Source organism: Dipodomys spectabilis, unplaced genomic scaffold (genome assembly GCF_019054845.1).
Source record: "Dipodomys spectabilis isolate Male_0828 unplaced genomic scaffold, ASM1905484v1 ptg000266l, whole genome shotgun sequence".
NCBI classification, from domain to species: Eukaryota; Metazoa; Chordata; class Mammalia; order Rodentia; family Heteromyidae; genus Dipodomys; species Dipodomys spectabilis.
The window spans coordinates 1,652,078-1,666,842 of NW_024870943.1; the positions used below are offsets into that span (position 1 = coordinate 1,652,078).

A 14,765-nucleotide genomic window follows, 5' to 3' on the forward strand; every position below is an offset into this window, starting at 1 on the left:
ACAACATAGTTATTTTCTTGTATATCTTAATAAGTAAGCCTGTAGTAAAAGACTAAGCCTATATATCAAAGCAAATTCAATACAACATTCATCTTCAAGTTTCATAAATATATTCAATTCTAATTATAAAGTCTCTACAATACATCTGCACATTTTCTTAGACTAACATAATACCCAGACTCATGGAAGTCTCCTGTTAAGTAGTTAATTTTGCCTAGATTTGAAATTATTTTAATAAGCATTCAATGAAGCCAGAAACAAACGTACTGTAACATTTGGAATCTACCCAAGTTTTAAAGGGGGGAGAGAGGGAGGGAGGGGGAAGGGACAGAGAGAAGGAAAGGGAGAGAGAGAGAGGGAAAGAGAAGCAGCAATTCCATAAATGAGAAGGGAACTCAATCCCTTACTTTCTTTTGCTTTTTGCGTCAGTTGTTTGGAAAACAGTAGAAGCAGACATGAGGTTTTCTATATATTGTCCAAGAACTTAGTTTTCTGATTTTAGCTTCAGGTTTTCTTTCTTAACTGCATCTACTCTTGCTGAGAGATCTTCAAGTGTGTGTTGGAGTTTCAGCACTTGATTAGTAAGTCGTGTTTTTCGTTCACTTCCATCTGATTTTCAGCATCAACATCCATGTCAGCATTCATCATCCTGGGCACTGAACTGTGCCTCGAACAGAAAAATCCTGATGAAGGGTCGTCAGAGGCACTGGGAGGGGCGGAATCCGAAGATCACGCCCCCGGCCAGGGACTCCAGCACTGACTGACCAGGCTCCATCTTCGTGATGCGTTCATCCACAGTTGGGCCTTTGACTCCACTGCTCTGAACCAGGCTGACTTTACTCCACACAAACATGTCCAGTGTCACTCGTTTCTCTGCAGACACCATGGAGCTTCTGGGTTGTTTCTTGGCTGTGGTGAATAGTGCCGCAGTAGATATGGTGTTCAAGGACCAACATATTCTTGAGAATATACCTACATATTTCATTTTCTATTGTCTTTTTTTTTCGATCGGTTGTAGGACCTGAACTCTGGGCCTGGGCGATGTTCTTCAGCCCTTCAGCTCAAGGCTAACACTCTACCACTTGAGCCACAGCAACACTTCTGGCTTTTTCTGCTTAGGTGATGCTGAGGAATTAAACCCTGGTCATCATGCATGCAAGGCAATCAGTCTACCACTGAGCTACCTGCCCAGCCCCTCATTTTCTATTCGTTTTTTTTTTGGTCGGTCATGGGGCTTGAACTCAGTCTGGGCACTGTCCCTCAGCTCTTCAGCTCAAGGCTAGTGCTCTACCATTTAAACCACATTGCCACTTCCAGCCTTTGCTGCTTATGTGGTGCTGAGGAATCAAACCCATGGCCTCCTGCATGCAAGGCAAGCAGTCTATCACAGAACCACCTTCCCAGACCCTCTTTTGCTTTTGAAGACAGGGTCTCAACTGTGTAGTCCAGGCTAGCCTTGAACCTAGTATCCTCTTGCCTCAGCCTTCTCAGTGCTGGCATTTCAGGTGCACATCACTAAGCCCAGCTGCATTTTTTACATAACTGTTCATCAGTTCCATTGTGATCCCAAAGAGATGCTTAAATGCCTTGATGAGAGGATCATCTCCAGGGAAGCTCTCAGTTACTTTTCACCTTCCTGGGACATAGGACCACTCTTCACCTCAATGCAGCTTCTTGGTCTGCCATGCCCTGGGGAAGGAGGCCTTCTGTGCCCACCAGGGTCTGCCATGCCCTGGGGAAGGAGGCCTTCTGTGCCCACCAGGGTTAGCTGTTCTCAGTGATGTCACTGCACTCAGCACACGGGACATCATTGTGCTTTGTGCACTGGAGCAAGGCAGGAGAAGCACACAGGGGAAGGTTTGCAGTCTGTTGCTGTGGTCACAATCAGAGCCTTGAGGTGAGGACACTGTACCCCAGGCTGGCCTAGGCTGGTGTCCCTTGCTCCCAGCCTGGTTTCTGTAGGGGAGGGAGTGTCTCACTGCTGCTTTCTCTCTTCATGTGCACATACTATGAGAATTTGTTGCAACTGTTCTCTGGGTCTGTTGGGAGAAATAGCCTCACCCAGTGGCTTACATTCGCAACTTCTATGGGGATCTACTCTGCACTCCTCTCCTCACTTGAGGCCTAGTTATGGTTCTTGATTTTCTTGGGCTTATGGGTGTATCCTCAGCCGCCCCCTGTCTCTGTTCCCAGACTGTGCCCTCTGTATACTGAGTCTTCTCCAGCTGGAGTGTTAGGAGGACACTGTGGTTGGCTCTAGGACCCACCCTCAATTCAGAGTGAACTTATCATGGGATGTTGAAACACTCACCCACAGACACTACTTTCCTGTTCACCAGCACTGGCTCGGGACTGGGAAATAGCTTACAGGCCATGTGTAAAGAAAAACAAAATTCCCTGACTTTTCTCCACATTGCCACCACAGTCAACAGAAAAGCTGTGGCCCTGAAAATCTGAGCATTTCTCCCCAGTAGCAAGCAAGCATTTCCTTTTTCTTTAATCTGAGACTAGGACTTGAAGTAGTTATCTGATGCTTTTGCTCATTGGCAGGTGCTCTACCACCTGAGTCATACCTCCCACCCCAAGCATTTCCTCATGGAACAGCAGACACAGCCTGACCCCTCTAATTCAGTTCACTTCTCACCCTAACTTCCCCTGCTGTGGATGTGAAGGCCCAGCTTGCTTGCCTGTGTTTATGACTCTGCCCCGACGTGGGGATGATCAACTCAAAGGAATCAGGACTGGGGACAAATCCTCACAGGTTCACCATAAAGGATGCCACTGAAAAGATTTGGATGGCAAGGCCCATGGGAGCTGAGTGCCTTGTCTACACCCACTATGCTCCTCAAACCTTCACATCTTGAGCTCTCTGCAAGCTCTCAAAACCTCTCATATTGTACTTTTTTAATGCAGATTTCACTGGATGGGGAAGACTGTGTCAAAGTGCGATCAAGCAGAAAGGGTGTGACAGGATGCTGACAGGGTCAGGCTGGGGGCCTAGCAGAGCCTCCGCCTGCACTCTGTGGCACTCCTGTTGGCATGTGGGGCTGGACCCTTCCCAAAAGTGGTAAAGGGATGTACTGTCAGACACTGGTCAGGATTCTGCTGTGATGGCTCTGAGATGGAAAAGCTGGGTGCAGTAGTTACCATGGCCATCCTCTGAAACAAAGCTCAGGTTCTATGGCCTGCATTCCAGAGGGAGTTAATGAGCCAGAAACTGAGCACCCAGATCCACCTGTACAGTCCAGTCCCACCTGTACATTCTTGGGTTCCCGTTCACCCATGGTGTTGCCCACAGCACGGCTGTGTGTAGAGCACATGGGCAGCAAAGATGGTGCTGAGAGAGGTAGTTGAGTGGGCAGAGCCCGATTTGCATTACGTTTATTGCAGAATCAGACCGTGGAAGCTTAGGTGCATGATAGGGTGTTAACTTGACAGTGATCGGTTCCTTTCCTCCCCTGCCATGCCACCCACTCTTTTTTGCTTTAAAAAGGGCTTGTTGTGTGTTAATAAATGAGTTTTTCTGCTTGACTTGACTCTCCACTGTGTCTGATTGTCTCCCAGGCAAAGGGAGGCTGGGGAACCGGTGAGCTGCCACACTTACATTTCCTTGGACCCCGTCCATCTTCGAGGAACAGACAAAGACCCGACATCTGGCACCCAACTTGGGGCATGAAAGGAAAAGATGCTGGCCGAGGCTAAGCAGTCCCTCAGGGTAACTGAAACCCTTAGTATGGGTAATGCTATCTCACAGAAGAAGGAGGATGAGGCAACATTAGGCCTTAGGGAGTAATGGAGGACTTGGGAAGTGGGAAGGAAAAGGAATGGATCAAATTCGACCGAGAATGCACTGAAACATGCACAGTGGAAGCCCAAACAAGGGTGAAAGTTACCCCTCTGACTCAGGTGCCCCTGATGGTCTTGGCCCCCTCCCTATTCCCCTGATTGGAGTGGAGGTACCTCACCCTATGGGACCTCCGAGAGGGACCTGCAAGACCTGGACCCCTACCAACCTTCCACAGAGGGGCCAAGGGCTGGGGAAGTAACATACTCGGAGGCCTACCCTGCAAAGGAAGAGCCACCTGGGAGCCCGGATCCTAGGCCATAGGATTTGCTTCCCCAAGCATATCCAGTCAATCTGGCACCAGGAACTAATAGACACTTGGAATGGTATCCATGGGAAAGTAAGGACATTAAAGAGTGCTGCAAGGCAGTGGTGGAGGATGGCCCGAAATCTCCTTGGGCCCAGACCTTATTACAGGACATTGCTTATCACCCATGTGTCCTTAAGGACTGGCTGGATGTGGCCAAAGCCATCCTCACCAGTTCTCAGTTTATTAAATGGTGTGCTTTCTTTAAGGAGGAATGCAGAGTGTGGGTGGTGAATAACTGGCAGGTTCCACCCGAGATACCTATTACTTCTGCCATGTTAACAGAGACGCGGGAAGGGCACTCCACTGGGCCCAACAGGCCACAATACCTGGTCCGTACTGTGACCAGGCGAGGCAGGCAGGACTTGCCGCATGGTACAAACTGGATGATGGGCCTACGGAGTCCCCCAGAGCAGGAGTGAGACACAAACCTGGTGAGCCTCTAGCTGAGTTTGTAGACTGAGTCCAACAGAATATTAACTGCAAGCTGCAGCTAGGGAACCTCTGAGATCTGTTTGTAAAGCTGCTGGTCTGGGAAGGGATGAATGCAGACCACCACATGGCCTGTGCAGGATTGAGAGAGAGTTCCCTGAGCAGATGGATGGTGGCCTCGCAGGATGTGGGAACGCAACAGCACCAGTCCTAATCACTAACTTTAGCCTTACAGGCTCAGACATCGGCAATGACTGAGGCTATTACCCATCACCTGCAGCCCAGGGCCAAGGAACCCCAATACCATTGGGGAGAGGGACTTGTTTTAAATGTGGGCAGGACGGGCACTTTAAGAGGGACTCTTTACAGCAATCCCCCACCAACTGCCCCCTACACCCTGCCCCAGGTGCAGGAAGAGATACCATTCGGAAAAGGATTGTCAATCCAAGTTTGATTTAGATGGAAAGCCTTTAAACTAGGGTAGAGGCATTCTCCAGCCTCATTAACTCAAGGAGGGACACCCTCTGCTGCAAAGCCCAGGCAGCCTCGTGGCAGGATGACCCAGGCCCATTGGACCGCCCCCCTGGTGGAGGGACCCCGCCCTATAATGAGTATTCTCATAACATAGGTGGGAAGCAGTTTCACTGCTTAACTGACACTGGGGCAAATCGAACCATACTCAGGGAGGAGGAAGTGCCCTTGACTGGAAGCTTGCACCTGGGCCTCCGATATTGGGGGTAGGGGGCAACTCCCAGTCCAAAGAGATGGTCACCCTTATGAAATGGACTAACCCAGATGGAGAACAGGGAAAGATACTCCCTTTAGTGGCAAAGAACCTCACTGCCAATGTACTAGCTCAAAACATGCTAAGACAAATGATGCTGTGTTCACTACAGACCATGGAGCATCCTATGATGATATCCTGGATGGGGAAGAAGCACAAAGGCTTAAACAGGATCTAGAGAGAATTAAGGAAAAGGATTTTTTTAACTTTCATAATTACAGAGAAGAACATAGTGGACCCACTCGGGTGCACCCCCAATCCTAAAGGCCACTCCCCCACCCCAGTACCTCCCATTAGGTGGAAGCCAGGAAGCCCTATCTGGGTGGAGCAGTGGCCATTGACCAAACCTAAACTTGTAGCCCTCCAACTTCTGGTGGAGGAACAGAAAAACCTTGGGCACATACTCCCTTCTGTGAGTCCTTGGACACATCCCTATTTGTTATTCAAAAAGGCTCTGGGGCTTGGTAAAAGAAAGGATGGAGCTAGTAGGACCTCCCCTAAGAAGCAGGCCCTGGACTCCTGCTATACCTTCAGAATATACCTTGGTTGTGATTGATATTCAAGTTTTTTTAAAAAAAAATATCCCCCTGCATCCACATGACTGCGAGAAGTTTGCTTTCTCCATCCCTTCTAGCCCGGCCTTTTGCCAACAATACTTGGCCACACTTTTGGGTCCTATGCTTGGTTCAGATACCTCCCTTGTCTATGCCTACATGGATGATATAATCCTGGGGCACCAAGACCCAGGCTGCCTGGAGGGCCTTCTGGCCCCTGTTCTCGCCATATTAAAAAAGGGGAGTTTTACCATAGCCCTCAATAAAATTCAAAAGGTACCTCCTTTTAAGGTGTTTGGAACCCACGTTACCTTGTCTCAGGCCAAGCCCTTAAGCCTTTGCTGGATATTCCAGCCTCTCTGACCTTAACCCAACTTCAGAGCCTTTTAGGGAAATCATTTGGCTGTTGCCATAGGTTCCTGTCCCTAAAGATAGTTTGGTGCCCTTATTTGCCCTACTAAAAGACTGGATGCCCCACGAAGTTATTACAATTACAGACAGCCATCGGGCCATATTTTTGCAGTTCCAAGAAGCCCTGGATGCAGTTTCCCTGAGGAGGTATTCTATTTTTGACCCATTTACCTTTGGTTGTTTTGAGGTGTTACACTGATTTCTGCAGTTTTAATTCAAAGAGGGGAGCCATTAGAGTGGGTTCACACTCCCCTGAGGGGGCACACCTCGGGTGTACTCCCAGGCACACCAACTTGCTATTGTCAAGTGTAGGACCCAAGCCTAAAGGCATTATGGCTTGGATCCTCACTAAATTGTTTTTCTTTTTCGGGTGGCAGACGTTGAGTGGCTTAATTGAGCGAATGCTAGTCTTGCTCTCTCCTTGGAGGGGTTTCTAGGCCAAATTGACTGCATTGACCGGGAGCCTTTCCAGTCGCATGTGGCAGGCGCCGTGTCTTTTGGGAAAGGTAGTGCTGTCCAGACAGCAAAGCAAAAGCCTTGGCCTCATTCCTGCAGAACATGCAGGATTGGTTTTGTGAGCAGTTACTGAAGCATGATTGTGGGCTAGAGCAAAATGCCAGGCTGGCATCTTAAAGGACAGCAGTGTAGTGTTGTAGTTCTGGAGGTGGTGCTCTGAGCACTGGGTACTGTGCTTCATGTGGCAAGTCCTATGTCAGAAAGGAAGAATCCCAGAGATCGGTGGTGCCCTGGCCTGCCTTGCCCAGCCCTGAGGTCTGAGACTATGCCTGAGCTTGGCGCTGTCTTCGGGTGGGAGCCGGGCACAGTGGCTGGTGGTTGTGGGCAGGCTGGGGGAGGGACTGCCTGCAAAGGCTCCGGGAGGCAGTAGCTGAACCAAGTCTGAACAGAGAGAAAGGATTTTTGGCAGAGAACAGTGCTGAGAGTGTAAGCTGTACCTGAACAGGAAATCTGCTTGCCACAGTGTTGCACAGGATGGGACTCAGTCTCCCCTTCCTGAGGGGTACAGAGTGGCCCTGTCATGCAGCTCTCCCAACCCACCCCCATCTCCTATCTTGTTCTCTATGCTGGCCATATGGGAAAACTCTGGGTACTGACAGCAAGCTTGGGTATCTTGGGGCCGAGATCCCAGGGTGTCGGGGCCCAGGGTAGGCTGTGATGGGAATACCCTGCCCCTACAGACACCATCTACAATGAGGATGAGGTCCTTCTGGCCTCTAGCTGAGCAGTTAGGAACCATCACCAGCCTGGTGGGGGGCCCAGAGAATGTGCACTGCCTGCTGGTGAGTGGCATGTTCCCATCCCCAGGGCAAAGACAGGAGCCGTGGAGCCGTGTTGGGAGTGGGACGGGGTGCTGTCCTGGGGTATGGCCTCAGGGCTGGAGGGCTGAGCAGAACATCAGTGCCACCCCACTGACCCGCCCCTGCAGCCCCCACTGGAGTCACTGGCCATGGTGGAGGAGATGGTGGTGCAGGCAAGGTGGTGGAGTCCTTGTGGCCAGAGCCTTGTAGCAATGAAAGGGAATCCTGAATTAGGAAAACCATCCAAAAGATGGAATCAGGTAGGAGTTTAGTCTACTTTTTCCATGAGGAGGTGGTCAGGGTAACGATGTAGATTTCCTCCAGGTGACTGTCAGGCTGTAGCAGCAGCTGCAGAAGGGTCTCTCAGTGGCTCCAAGGGACTGTCACACCTCGTGCTGGGCTGTAAATTTCTACACAGACTGGTTAAGGATACAAGTAATACATAGGCTTGGTAGGGTGTGGCCCCACTAGTTTTAAGACTGTTCAGATGATAGCCCAGGACAAATTACCAAGATGACAACCTTTTTAACTAGATAGTTTTTTTTAAAAAATAAGGCTGATTTTTTAGGCAGGTATAGAGGGCTCAGGCCTGTATTAGTATTTTCCGTGTCTTTTTTTGTGTGTGTCTATTTTGTCACATTTTTTTGATGACTCTGGTCCCTTGTTTTATTTTTTTATTTTTTTTTTTTTTTGGTCCAGTCATGGGCCTGAACTCTGGGCCTGGAGGCTGTCCCTCAGCTCTTCAGCTCAAGGTTAGCATTCTACCACTTGAGCCACAGTGCCACTTCCAGTTTTTTCTTTTTGTTTATGTGATGCTGAGGAATCAAACCCAGGGCCTTAAGCATGCAAGGCAAGCGCTCTACCACTGAGCCACCTTCCCAGCCCTGGTCCCTTGTTTTAAAAAGTGGAAGATGGGCAAAGATTCATCTTCTGTAACTTCTTCAAGCTGACTCAGGAGGGTTGATCCTACCTACCCAGGATCCTATAACCTTAGTCTATTTTACAAAGAGGTTTACCAGGGTTAGATGTCATTAAGAAAAATATTTTAACTCTTTTTTTGGGGGGGGGTCCGGTCGTGGGGCTTGAACTCTGGGCCTGGGCACTGTCCCTCAGCTCTTCAGCTCAAGGCTAGCGCTCTACCACTTGAGCCACAGCCCCACTTCCGGCTTTTTTCCTTTTGCTTATGTGGTGCTAAGGAATCGAACCCAGGGCCTCATCCATACAAGGCAAGCGCTCTACCACTGAGCCACCTTCCCAGCCCCAAATATTTTAACTTTTGATAAATGCGGTACTTTTTTTTTTAGCTACAGCAGTGTAGCTTGTTTAGCACTTTGGTTTGTAAAAGCATCTTTAGAAGGACCTCTAGTGACCCTAACAATGCCTAAGTTACCTGTGCAGGCCTTTAGACAGATGTTAATAGAAACACACTCTCAGGTTTACAAACTTTTTTCTTGAGCAGATAAATTTTATGTAGCAGGAGTTAGCTCAAAAGTACTGCCTATTAGGGCTTTGGGCACATACAGGGGTTGGGATTTAAACCATCCCCCACATGTTATAACTTTAGCTTTTTAGTACTATCACAGATTAATGACAAGTTTCTGTCCCTACAAGGTAGATAGTCATGGACTTTAGGCATGCTTACAAACTATCTTCCCATGACCTCCTGGCTCTGACCAATTTTTGAAGGGTCATGCACAAATGACTCTGGGATCCGACATTTCTGTCATCTAAGCAGTGGCTTACTGCCTCTGGAGGCTCCTTCATTCCTCTTGTCCCAGGAATGACTTCTCTACACTGGGATAAATGCCTCATTGGTATTTCCCTTAGCTGGTCGCTGGACTTGAACTCGGGGCCTGAGTGCTGTCCCTCAGCTCTACAACTCAAGGCTAGCACTCTGCCACTATGAGTCCCAAAACAACTCTGCTTGCTCTTTCAGCATTCTGCTGGCTGAGTAGAGGTGACAGTCACACAAGGACCTTTTTCTGCCCGGGCTGGCTTTGAACCAGTTTGCAGATCAATGAGTCTTATAAAAAGCCACTTTACTCCAATTAAAAGCAACAAGGTGGTCAACATAGAAGTAGCTTTTAAGCATGCTCTTACCTGGAACTTATTAAGAGCTAAAGTTACATCTGACAAACTTATAAGACTCCTCTGTGCTTTGTTCTTGGCTTGCTGGAAACTTAAAAAACCTATAAGAGAAACTGGAATAGCAATTAAGCAATTATTTTCGTAATCTTAATTTTTCCACTTTGAGACAAATGTTAAGAACAATTTTACTTTTAAACTTTATACCCAGAAATGCATTCCTATTTTTTAAGCCTCCTATTAATCTCTTTTATTATTTTATACTTTAGTTTTTAGTTACAATAAAAAAAAAACCGTTAAAATCTTGAGGCCAAGTGTCACTTATTGTCTCTTGGCTGCTTGTTTTAAAACTGATACACATTAAAACTTTTAAATCAAATTACAATTTTTCCTTAATTCAAGAATTACAATCACCATCACTGTACCAAAAGCTAGACTTAACACCTTTATGACTTTTAAAAACATATCCTAATTGTAGAACATCATTGAAAGCAAGTCATATTATACAAATACATTTTTTAACCTTCTTTTTAAGTCCAAGGGGCAGTTTTAGCAATACTAAGCAGATGATCACATCACTAATTTTTACCATCATGTTTCTAGTATTTCTCTGTAAAGAAAAAGGACAGAACAAAGCTGGGCCACTTGGCCCCTCCTATGGAATAGGCAAGCACCTAGTCTCACTCTTTAGGGTAAGATGAACTGGGTTTGTGCCAGTTTGTCCTCTTTTACCATGTGTGGACTCCTCCCATGGCCCGTCCCACCATGTATGACCAGCTGAACTGCACTTTTGCCTGTTTACCCCTTGTCCCTAAAGATAGGTCTTTTGTTGGCTTTTAAGTTTTTTCCTTTTCTTATCTCTTGGTTTTTGAATGAAAATACACAGTTTTAGACAGACAGAACAGGGAATGTCTTTGACAGTGTTAAACAAACTTTTATTTTTAAACTTTTAATATTTATCCCCAAATTTTAGCCAAGAGAACTAAATTCCAAACAGCCAAGGCATTTTTGTTGAGCCAAATAACTTGATTACAGTGTAAACAGACTTATGCATTTTAAAATACCAGAATTTTTAATTTTCTAAGTTAAAAAATCCTTAAAAAGTCATTTAAAACAATGGCAAAATTCTTAAAAATTTTTGTAATGTCCAAAGCTCATAACCTTTTGAATTTTAAACTTAAACTTACCCAATTGTTACAGCATGCTGATAATTTTTCCATTGAACATGTTCACAAACACATACAAAATGCACACAGATCTTAAAGCGCGAAAAAATCAAAATCAGTTGTACGTACATTTAAAACTGGTATCAATTCTAAAACAGAACTAGACAAGACAACAACCAAAGGCTGAGTTGGGGGCTAATGGGCCCCCAGTTTATCCCTACCTCAGAAAACATAGCAGAAAATACACTGAAGTAAACAAGATAGACAAATGGCCACAAAGACAAAATCAGGTCTCAGTGAATGGCGCGACATCTCACCACAATTCACAAGTGGGACTCAAATCCACTTACCAGGGGACTCGAATCCCCTTTACTCGCCTCCAGAGGATTTTTCTTTTAGATTCCTGCAAACATTGACCCAGGGGCCTTCCAAGGTGGAGGAGAATTCCCAGTCATCTTGGGGCAAGTGAAAAAAGTCCCTAGCAGCCCTCCCCTCAGACTGACAGGTTCTCCCCCATACTCAGACCCCCTGGGCCAAGGCCCGAGGCTAAGATCTTGCTGGTGACACTTGCAGGTGGTCAGTGGCAGTTTCATCAGGCTGCGAATTCTCCCTGCCAGTCCTTTTAAGTTATTTTTAGATCCTCCAGATTTTTCACCCCTCACCACTCCTTTACTTCTGGATCCAGAGAGGGTGGAAAAGGTGGCAGTGAAAGGGAGAGAAAGGGTTCAGTTTAAAGTGTAAGTAACAAAGAAGGAGCTAGAGAGAAACAGATATTGAAGGGGTGTTAGCCAGCCTACACCGGGCTCTCCCATGAGGATGAATCTGAGAGAAGAAACATTCCAAGAATTCCAAAATACATACACACAAACATTGAGACAAAACACATTTACAGCATGCACGTTGTAGACTGTCAGACAGAAAGTGCTAGACTAAGGAGGGCCCAAATGTCCCCACTAGTGGATAGTTTACCCTGATGGGGATCCGGGGGATGTCTCCCACTGGTCCAGTTGGCTATCTTATAGCGCGTCCGCTAAGACCCTTGCCAACCCCAATACAGAACCTGCAGGCTACACAGATACCAGACAATTACAAAGCAGCAATGTTTTAACTTACAAGCCATTTGCATCATAGTGTCCCTGAATCCTTTTGTCCATTTTTTTTTTTTTTTGCTAAGTTTCTAAACTAATGACTCCTTACTCTGAGAACCAGGGGCATACTTCCTTGACAAAGCAAAAGAAACTCTCTAACTGACTCTGTCCAACTTTCACTCCTCGAGCTTGAAGCATGCCCTAAAGAGCCTGCACATATAATATACAGCTGTTAACTTGCCCCATAATTTCTTACTCCCGACTATATTATCACCCGCCCTTTTTCTCCAGACACGTCCTCTTACCTTAGCAGGGGCCTCTGCCTTGATGCCAGGTTTTCAGGTCCCTGTTCGGGCGTCACTTACCGGAGCCTGCAGGCAACAAAAGGGAATCCTGAATTAGGGGGCAAGGATGCGGAAAAATAAAGACTTAAGACAAAGGATGCGGTCGGGAGGTCTGCAGCTCAAGACTGCAAAACCGTTTATTTTTAACTTTCCCTAATATATACAATTAGAAGTCAAAAGGTAACATAAGGTTACAATAGTCCAGAAAAACAAGGAAAATTTCAGTAAAAACAGAGTGCAGTAAAAACAGGACAAGGTCAACTGGTAGAAAGTAAAACAAACTCTGCAGACATAGCAAAGCAACTCCAGGTACCTGGTGTTCTTCAAGAAAGCCAGCTCCTTGTATGTGCCTTCAAGTGAGCACCAGGGTCAAGATGACCTTTAAACTTTACTGTCGGCTCCCAACACCTTCTGGGCCATCTCCCACGAGCTCTAGGCCTCTGACCTCGAAGTCCACTTCATGCTGCTGGTGAAATGGCTGGTGGGGGTAACTAGTTCACCTCCCGCACCTCTGCTTGTGGCGTCTTCTCCGTCTGCTACCCAGGAGTGTCCAGCGCTGTGAAGGCAGAGCTCCCCCAGTGAGTCCCGGGCTCCCCTGCCACCACCTGCCCCACCACCCCTGTCCTGCCCCCTCGGGACAGCTCACCTGCTGGGCCTCAGTGGCAGTCCCCTCCCCCCCCCACAGGTTTGTGAATGCACAGTAACCCTACCTGCTGCTCCCTTGACCTGCCATGGCTGAAGGCCCCCCTCTTCCTCTTCCTATTATCCTGCGTGAAGCCTCCTATACTCTAGGCAGCAACAAGCATGGTGCCCAGGGGTCCACCCCCTCTGATCTCTCCTGGCTCCGAGTTCGTCCTGCCCAGCATGTCTCATCCCTCCTTCATATTGACCATAGTCACCAGGTGCCGCTGTGAATGAAGCCAAGTCAGGAGCTTGCTGTGAGCTCAGACCGGCAGGTGTGCGTCAGGTTAACAGGAGTCGGGGGTCCGGACACCACATGGCAAGGACACAGTGGACAGGAAACAATATGGTAGCGCAGAACTGAGGGTGCTCAGGAAGAAAGGAGGAGACAAATATGGAGAGAGACGTCCTGAATGTGCGAACTCTCCAGAAGTAACGAGTCCAGGGAGGGCTGCATGTCAGAGTGAAAACGGAAGGCTGTGCTTCCAGTGGACTGCAGGAGTGCATGGGGTGCAGAGCCTAACCTTGAGCTGAAGAGCTGAGGGACAGTGCCTAGGCCCAGAGCTCCAGCCCCACGGCCAACCAAAAAAAAAAAAGAGGAAAAGCGCGTGGAGCGTTGCTGAGCGCTGTGGGGGAGGGGAAGCACGGGGCGTGGGTTGTCTTGGATTTGGATCATGCTCAAGACAGAGTGTGAGGTGGGTGAAGGGTGGGGTGCTCCTGGGGAGCTGGTGTGAAGAGGGGGTGGGGTGGGGACAGGGAAAGCCTGCGTCCCCTCAGCAGGCAGGGAGCTGGTGGAGGGTGCGCGCTGCCCCTAGGCTACGAGGCTAAGTCCACATCCACGCTCTCCAAGGTAACACAGACAGGGAAGACCTCTGGGGACGGGAATACCAGGGGTCAAGAGAGGACCAGGTGTGTGTGATGTTAATAATGACACCAGACAGCTCTCCAAGGAGACCCCAGCATGTGTGTGCTGGGTGGAATGACTTTTGGCTGCATAAGGACATGGGCGTGGAGGGAATCTGGTTAAAGCCAGTGTGAGGGGAGGGAGTGCAGGGACAGCAGGGCCTGTGGTTCAAGCCTTTCTGTGGTGGGGTGGCTGTGGGAACTTCAGGATCAGGAGGAGGCGCCTAGCTCAGAGCCCACAGTCCACTCATCACCTGTCATAGTCCCTGGATGGCTCCTTTAGGCAGGCCTGCCACCTGCTTCCTTTCCTTTTCTGTGCCCATCCCAAGAATTGAACTCAGGGCCTGGGGCATGTCCCTGAGCTTTTGTGTTCAGGGCTGGTGACTGTCTCCAGGGCATCAGTGCTACTTCTGGCTTGCTGTCACCCTGAAATTCGTTCCTGAGAAGAAAAGGGTAGAGGTGGAGAGCCCTGGACCAGAGGCCCTCCTGTCATTCAGCACAGCAGCCCTGACCTGCACCCCAGATGCTGTGGTAAGGTGGCCTCACAAAAAGGGACATGAGGAGCACTGCAGGAAATTTCACAATAGCCAAGCAAGGGACTTTCTCAAGGAGCCTTCGTGTTGCAACAATAACTTTACATTAAAAACTGTGCTTTTTCAAAAGTACACTTAATGTCCTTGTTGAATTAGCAGAAAGTCTAGAAATATGTATCATAGACCACACAGGAAAAGAAACAGTTGTGAAAATAAATTATGTATAAGAAATAAACACGGACAAGACTAAGGGAGTAACTGTCAGGAAGGAGCCTTGATGTTTGTGGTCAGTGCTACACGAGCAGGACTTCCTTCCT

At 48.0% G+C, this 14,765-nt stretch overlaps 1 pseudogene; it reads right to left on the reverse strand.

The window, feature by feature from the left end:
* Window positions 1-273: 273 nt before the first annotated feature.
* On the reverse strand, window positions 274-648 carry LOC122125491 (annotated as a pseudogene).
* Window positions 649-14,765: the final 14,117 nt, after the last annotated feature.